This window comes from Rhinopithecus roxellana, chromosome 20 (genome assembly GCF_007565055.1).
Source record: "Rhinopithecus roxellana isolate Shanxi Qingling chromosome 20, ASM756505v1, whole genome shotgun sequence".
Lineage (NCBI taxonomy): Eukaryota > Metazoa > Chordata > Mammalia > Primates > Cercopithecidae > Rhinopithecus > Rhinopithecus roxellana.
This window is the reverse complement of record NC_044568.1, coordinates 20,309,633-20,317,017: the sequence shown is the minus strand read 5'-3', so window position 1 is coordinate 20,317,017 and position 7,385 is coordinate 20,309,633. Positions and strand designations below refer to the sequence as shown.

The 7,385-nt window shown below is 53.9% G+C and overlaps 1 protein-coding gene across 11 annotated transcripts in view; it reads left to right on the top strand.

Moving 5' to 3' along the window:
• The first annotated feature begins 518 nt into the window (after positions 1–518).
• Positions 519–7,385, top strand: part of BANP (BTG3 associated nuclear protein) — a 131,968-nt gene continuing 125,101 nt past the window's right edge. For 5 of the 11 annotated variants that reach the window (XM_030924708.1, XM_030924707.1, XM_030924704.1 and 2 more), the window contains exon 1: positions 522–599. The gene's annotated coding sequence lies outside the window, so the exon portion shown is untranslated. Of the gene's footprint in view, positions 600–1,285; positions 1,520–5,593; positions 5,992–7,385 lie in introns of those variants that run through there. The other 6 variants (XM_030924702.1, XM_030924705.1, XM_030924699.1 and 3 more) reach the window with 4 other exon arrangements.

Sequence of the window (7,385 nt, the reverse complement as noted above, 5' to 3'; positions counted from 1 at the left end):
GCAGGACCCGCTGGGGGCGCACAGCCCACCTGAGACATTGTAACTACAAGTCCCAGCAACCCTTGGTGCGGGGACAGGACGGACTACCGGAGTCCGGAGAGACTACAAGTCCCGGCAGGCATGGCCCAGACGAAGGGACTACGAGTCCCCGAATGCATGGCTCCTCGCCTGCGCAGGGCACCCTGGGAGGTGTAGTCGTTGAGGGAGCTAATGCCTATTCATTCCGTCTCAAAGAAGATGCAAATTCCTCACACGGTCCACTGAGGCGATTTTTCTCAGGCAGGCCAGGGGCCTGGGCGAAAAACGGGGAGAAAAAGCCCTGGGAAGCCGGTACCGTTGCGGAAGAAGGCCGCCTGCGCATGCTCACCGGGAGGCCGAGCGGGGAAAGCGCGCGCAGCTGGCCTCGCTGCCCGCAGGGGGGCCTCGCCCCAGCCCCGCCCCCGGCCCCGCGCGCCCGGTGAGCCTGCGCGGAGGGCGGGGGCAGAGCGTCGCGGGGAGGGGCTCGCGGCGCCTGCGCAGAGCGGCGGCTTCTCTCGCGAGGACGGACGCCATTATCGCATCTCCCCGACAAACACCACGAGAATTCCGCAGCCCACACGGTAATTGCAGCTCCCGCAGCCGGTCGCGCCTCCGCCTCCCCCTTCCCGCGGGGCGAGAGCGAGAGCGAGATCTCCCTCCTCCCTCCTCCTCCCGCTCGCCGGGCCGCCCGCGCCGCAGCCCCGCCGCCTCCAACCACCCGGGCCGGGCGAGCGCCCCCCAGGCCCCGCTCCCCGTCCCCGGCCGCGCCCCGGAAGAGGGGCTCCCGCTTCCTCGCTTCTGCACCCCCGGCCCCGCCGCGCCCCGGCGTCCGTTGAGCCGCGGCTGCCGCAGCCCGGCCCGGGGGCCTCGCGCTCCCGACCTCTGCCCCGGGCCTCGTCCCGCGGGAAGGACCCGGGGCCACGGCGGGGAGACTGGAAAGGCCTAGAACCGCGCCCGGGCTCCTCTGGGGACCGAGTCTCCCAAGGGGTCGCTCCTGCCAGCCAGCCAGGAGCGACAGGCACCGTTTTTGTGCCTCCTCCGTGGCTGTGGACTGGAGCCCCATAGCCCGGGACTCGCACACGCAAGTCTCTGGCGAGGCAGCGGAAGGGACGATCCCGGGGCGACCGCCGACCCCGGCGAGGACCCCAGCCCGTTCCCCTAGGGGCCCCGATGAGCGAGGACTTCGGGGTGCCCCCTCCCCAGCACGTTTGTGCGATTTCTGTGATCTAGTCCTTAAGAAAGGTGGCCGTTTTTTTTTTCCCCCTAGGATGCAGAAAGTAGATGACATTCCATCCACACTGTGTGAGCAAATTGGAGAGAGTACCTTGATAGAGGACTGATGTTTTTCACTGATGAGATAGTAGGGGTTGCCTTGCTGTTGGAGAAATACGTCATCCCTGAAGAACTGTGAGCAAGTGGAGCGAGTGTGGGCTTTGAAGGGTAGCGAGCTTGCACCCTGACCGGAGAGGGCACGGGTCACACAGTTGTTGATGTGGAACAGGTAATTGCCCTGTTTGGAGTTGCCTGTTCTGCTCGGGAATGTACTCCAGGGCCTGATGGCGATGGCAGAACTATAGTAAATAAAAAGAGGAGGCAGTCGTAGGGGCCACTTTTAGCTGGAAGTTCTTGGGGGACAGAAAAATAACTTGGGAGTAGTGAGTGGTTCTGAGTAAGCTTAGGAAACATCAAAGAAAAACTGGATCTGGTCATTTAACACGCAGCTTGCAAATATCCAGTGCTAGAAGAAAACAGCAAAACGCGGTAAAATTCTGTATGTAGGTCCACTTCGCGTGTCTGGCAATTAAAAGAAGAATATATTCTTGCGATGTTGGATTCTGTCATCATTGGCTTTAGTATTTTTATTTTTTGGAGATAGAGGTTTCACTCTGTCCCCCAGGCTGGAATGCAGTGTGGTGATCTTGGCTCACTGCAGCCTCGGCCTCCCTGGCTCAAGTGATCCTCCCACCGCAGCCTCCCGAGTAGCTGGGACCACAGGCACCACCACCCCTGGCTAATTTTTGTATTTTTGCATTTTAGAGGGGGTTTCACTTGTTGCCCAGGCTGGGGCTTTAACCTTTTTTAAAAAGAGCTTCCATTTGTGATTCCACGCTGCGCGGGGGCAGCTCAACATCTCCGGTGCTTCACCATGACCCAGGAGGCAGAGGCTGCCCCCACTTTATAGATGAGGTGGCCAGGCCCGCAGACACTAAGGGACCTGCTCAGATGTACAGAGCCAGGGTTCAAATTCATTCTGTTTGAAGCCTATAGATTTAGTATTTTAATTAATATAATGTATACAATAGGAACATCAATTAAAGACTTAACAGTGAAAAGCAGTGGTCCCCTGCCCCACCTCTCAGCCCCATTCTTCAAAGAGGTTTACATCTTGAATGGTTTCTTTAGGTCATTCTCCATAGCTCTAAGTAAGCTGATCTTTCTCCTTTTTTTCCTGAGATAGGATCCCCAGATGTTGGCCAGGCTGTACTTGAACTCCTGAGTTCAAGTGATCCTCAGCCTCCTTAGTAGCTGTTAATACAAGTGTGAGCGACTGCACCTAGTTCTAAGCTGATACTTGGTTTTACACAGCCTTGACTTTCTGTTATGATGGGGTGATGGAGCCCTTCTGTCATGTCCCACCTCTTCTATCCCTTGGACTGTCTGTGTCAGGCCTATGTAAATACTGTTCTCTTCACAGACAAATTGTTTCTCTTCCTGTACAGCGTATTTTTTTTCCGTTAGTCATGGCTTTTCTCTTGGCACTTTCTGTTCCCATCGACTCCTTACATTGTTTTAAATGATCTCAAGGATAGTGTCAGGTCCCCTTCCTCCTTCAGCCCCTAACCTTTTTCTCATCTGGATGGGTTATTCTTTAGCCTGCAGACGAGCCAACCTGATACTTTCCTTTCTTCTACGGCTGGGTGTGTTCGGGAATATTTTCATCTCGGCTTTGTTCATTTCCACAGGACCCTCTGGCAGGTGCTCTTCCTCTGTGGAGAGCCTTCTCCCTCCCTGAATGCTCTTGGATCCTCTCTTTGGTGTTCGTGACATTTTACCATGTGCTGAGGTGTGTGGATTCCTACTCCGGGGACTCTTTGACTCTGGTGCCTTGTCCTTCAGCTCTGGGCAGTTCCCTTGTTCTGTCTGAGAAGTTCTTCCTCTCCAGCTCTGCTCTTCTGTCTTAGGAGTTCCTGTTAGTTTGTGATGGGCGTTCTAGATGGACCCCGGAGTTGCGTCTTTATCCTTCCTTCTGTGCCTTGTTCACTCTCACTTCTGGGAGAGGGCTTTAATATGTCTTCACAATCAAATTTTTAATTTCCAAGCATGTATTTGTTGTTCCTTTTTCATAGTAGCTTATTGTTTTACAAACGCCTCATCTCCATGACTCTAAGGAAACTAATAAGGATTCTTTCCAGTCCTCTTTGTTCTGATTTCTTGTTTCCACTAATGTCACTTAAAAAAGACTGTTGGCTTCTTGCTCTGTATGGCAGGTCCTCCTCAAATACTGATATTTACTGTTGTCTGAGGCAGGAGGAAGCTGGCGGAGAGCCCCGGGTCTGTGGGGTGCTTTTGAAAGAGTCCAGTTTTCCCTTGCGTGATTGGGAACCTGTCACTGTGGGACCTGGAGTGCCAACTTGCAGATACTTTCTCTGGGCTGCTCCGCTTCTTTGGGAAGCCCCTTTGCTGGCCGTGGGGGAGTTCTCTCTCCTGTGTGGGACCGACTTGGCAGGTGCAGGTTTGGCCTGTCCGCAGGGCTCTGTGAGGCCTGGAGCCCCACGCCTGTGCCCCCAGTGCTTTCCCTTTGCCCTAATTGGGTTCTCTGCATCTGTCAGGAGTGTGTTCTTTCTTGTGGGTTTATAACACTCTATTAAAGATGATGTTAATGCGGTGGGAGGAGGTCACCCGTGTGGCCAGTCACTCCCCTTGAGCAGCAGTTTGAAAGCCCGTTCTATTCACCCCACCTTCCCGCTGCCTCGTGGCCTTGGTAATTGCTCACAGTCGATGGGATGAGGTGCCAAGCCACTGTTCCACAGCTGCCTGCGAATTGAGGCGTGGGCTGGTGGCTGTGGCCCTGTGGCCTTGGAGGGCTGCCAGCGTACCTGGGCAAGGCCTGGCAGACCCGTATGGTAGCAGAGATCCTGACTTTGGCTCCTCGCTGGGTCAGTGTGCCAAGCGGGCTGTCTGCCCTGCTGGTTTCCAGGAGGGCCTGCAGTGAAGCAGTGGCGAGCGTACTGGGAGCATGATCTTGCTGCCTGGTAGCTGACTGTCACTGGGAAGTTGTGAGTGGTGAGGTGGGCTCTGTCTTCTGTCTGCCAGAGCCTTGCTAGCAGAGCGGTCCAGGGGCCGGCAGCATCCATCAGTGTCACTTGGGTATTGGTGAGAAACACAGACTTTTCAGACCCCACCCAGGTTCTCATGCAGAATCAGACTGCAGCTTGGTTAGCTTTTAATTTTCAGGTAGTTTTTGACTTTACAGAAAAGATGGAAAAAATATTTCACTGAGCTTCCCTGTTCTCTTCATCTGCTTCCCCTAATGTTGACATCTTATGTAACCAGGCGTCCATATAAATACCAGAAAGTTCACAGCTTTATTGCCTAAATGACAGACCTTATTCGAACTTCGGTTTTGCACCAGTGTCCTCTTGCTGTTTTGGGATCCCCTCCGGGACCCCACACAATGTCCTTCTGTCTGTGATATTTACATAGTCACAAAGTATCTCCCCCAGGATGTACATCACAAAGGGAGAAATAAAATTGTAGCCTCTCGGTGGAAAAACCCAGCAGATATTGCATGAAGCAAGTGATCAGGGTAACACCATCAGTCATAAGATGTTGACACCAAGGACCCAGTGAGACACATCGCTTCTCTGGCAGTGTTGCCAGAAATGCAGTCTCATCATGAGAAAATGCTGCACTCAAACCGAGGGGTGCTCACCACAGTCCTTGCCAGTGCCTCTCAAGTGTCCGGGGCTCGGAAGACAGGGAGGCTCCGAATGTCTTGCGGGCAGGTGGCTAGGTGATGTGTGCACCCTGGTCCACACGGAGGGGCTCCCTCAGCCTTGAGGGAGGTGAAGGAGTAGGGGTTGGGGGCTCCAGGCACAGGTGCTGGGCGGTGGGCCTCAGTGGTCTTGTAGCTCCCCTGTCACGCTTGTTAGCCTTTGGGTTCCTTGTTGTCTTCGTTGATACTGTACAAATCCCAAAAACTCTGGTTATATGATTAAGTGATTTGCATGACATGGCGTCGCAAGGCTGACTTGAAAATGTCCGTGTAACTCACAGCACCAGTTTAGCACTGAAATCTAGAGAAACTAAACATTTCCTCATTTGGAAGGAAAGCCTTCTGGGGGAAAGTAAATTCGAGGGTCTCAATGAGAATGTCTGAGATGAAAGCTTTAGAAAGCCCTCCCTGTGCCTGAGGTAGATAAACATCTATGTTTTCTCTTCACACGGGTGATGGGGGTGAAAGGATGACATCATTTGGCTTGGTCAGCAGAAGTGCTCTGAACCATCCGGAACTTCGGGGGCTGTGGGAAGGAGTTTCAGGAAGTTGAAAACATGATTGGGTGGAATTGCACTGTTGCGGTTTGCTCTGAAAAAGCTACACTTGTTTTGTTCGTCAGCTGCACCTGGGGCCCATCAGACCTGGCAGGAGAAGAATGGGGCCAGCGATTGGTACACGGCCTTCCCGGCCGCAGAGCTGCCTGCGTTGGTTGTAATCGTAGGCAAGCTCAGGTTGCCGCGTCTGCACGTCCCGGTGGGCTCGCCTGGGACTCCCCTTTGTCTGCTGTACAAGACTCGACTCTGCACGCCCCTTTGGGAGACAGGATGCCTCCATCCTCAAGGAGTAGAGAAACACTCTCCCCCATCCTCCATCCTGACCCCCATGCAGGGGATGAAGCGCGTTCCAGACGCCCTCTCTCGCGGGTGCCATAAGTCTCAGAGAGGAGCACCCCGGGGCCTCTGTGACAGGAGCCTGTGAGTGTCTTTGGTTAAAATGTGTAGGAAGTGTTAACTCCTAAGCTGCCAGCAGATGGCGTGCCGAGATACTGTGAGGTCACATGAACTTGATGCCTGTTGTGAAAGAGCCGCTCTGCCTCTTTTGCGACTACACTCAGTCAAGAACTGTCCAATTTGATGAAACGTTTTGGATTGTCACCGTCCATGGTGGAGCAGGCTCCAGGACTCGCTGCTCCCATGTGAGGTGTCTCTCTGGGGAGGGGGTCAGTGGTGATGGAAGATGCCGCAGTGCTCCAGTCGGAACCCACAGGTTACCAGCTTACAGCGTGGGAGCTGTGGAAGGATACATGGAGAGGAGGCTCCAGTGAAATACCTGGGAAAGCTGGGCAGAATGGAGTGGGGGTGGATATTGGCCATGGTCACCTCCCCTCTGCTCGTCTGTGTCCACGTTCTGTCGTCGTTGAGACCAGATCCTGTGTGGACCGGGTGGGCCGGTGTGGAGTCCTGTCAGGCGACCTGGGGCGGTTTTGAACCAAGCCCACGGAGGCCTGCAGCAGGGCCCTGCACTAACAAACTTTTCGCTAATAACCAGTTGCCTTCTGTGTCTGAGAGAAGGCCGTTGTGGCCTGTAGTGATTTTCCTTTTCCCTCGAGATGAAAAGTCATCAACTATCTGGAAGCAAAACTTAATCTTTCTGAAAGTAGAAACGTGTTTGCATGGAGCCGGGAGGGAGAACTTGGTGCGTGCTTGGCATTTCCTTGCTGGTGTGAATGCACTTCCCGTAAATGTGACAGAACGTCTTCACCGTTCACCAAAAGACGCGGCAGGGGGGAATTGGGCCATGGTCCCTACTGTCATCATGGCACGCTACAAGCTCCGTGGGTGGTGGTGGCCAGGGTGCGGACAACCACTGCCAACGCGTATCCTCATGTGAGCTCAGCTCTTGTGTCGGTGAGAGCTGGGGTTGGGTCCCTGAGCAGAGTGTCGCCACCGCCAGCCTGCATTTTGTGCTGGAACGCTTCCCTAAGATTCAAAAAGTTCACACCCTACGCGTTTTCAGACTGAATCTGACACAGAAGACTGGGTGCCCTGTTTCCCAGCTAACAGTTGTTGTGGCTGTCAGTGGGCAAACACAGTTTGCAATAATTGCCCTGTTGTCTCATAATTTCTGGTTCTCCTCTTTGTGGTGTAGGTCATGTTAGGTGGTGGTCCTTGGTCACTTGTGCCACATGCCCTCGTGTTCTTGAATTCTGAGTCCCTAGAAACAGGCACTGGTCTTTGAGTGCATTATTTTTCAAACTTTGGGTCTGAACCCAAATCAATTGAGTGGGCCATGGCCAGCATTAAGAATACTGGGTAAAAAGGAACGTGTCTTGGATAAAAAGGAGCGTGACTCGGAGTGGCTAAGGGGT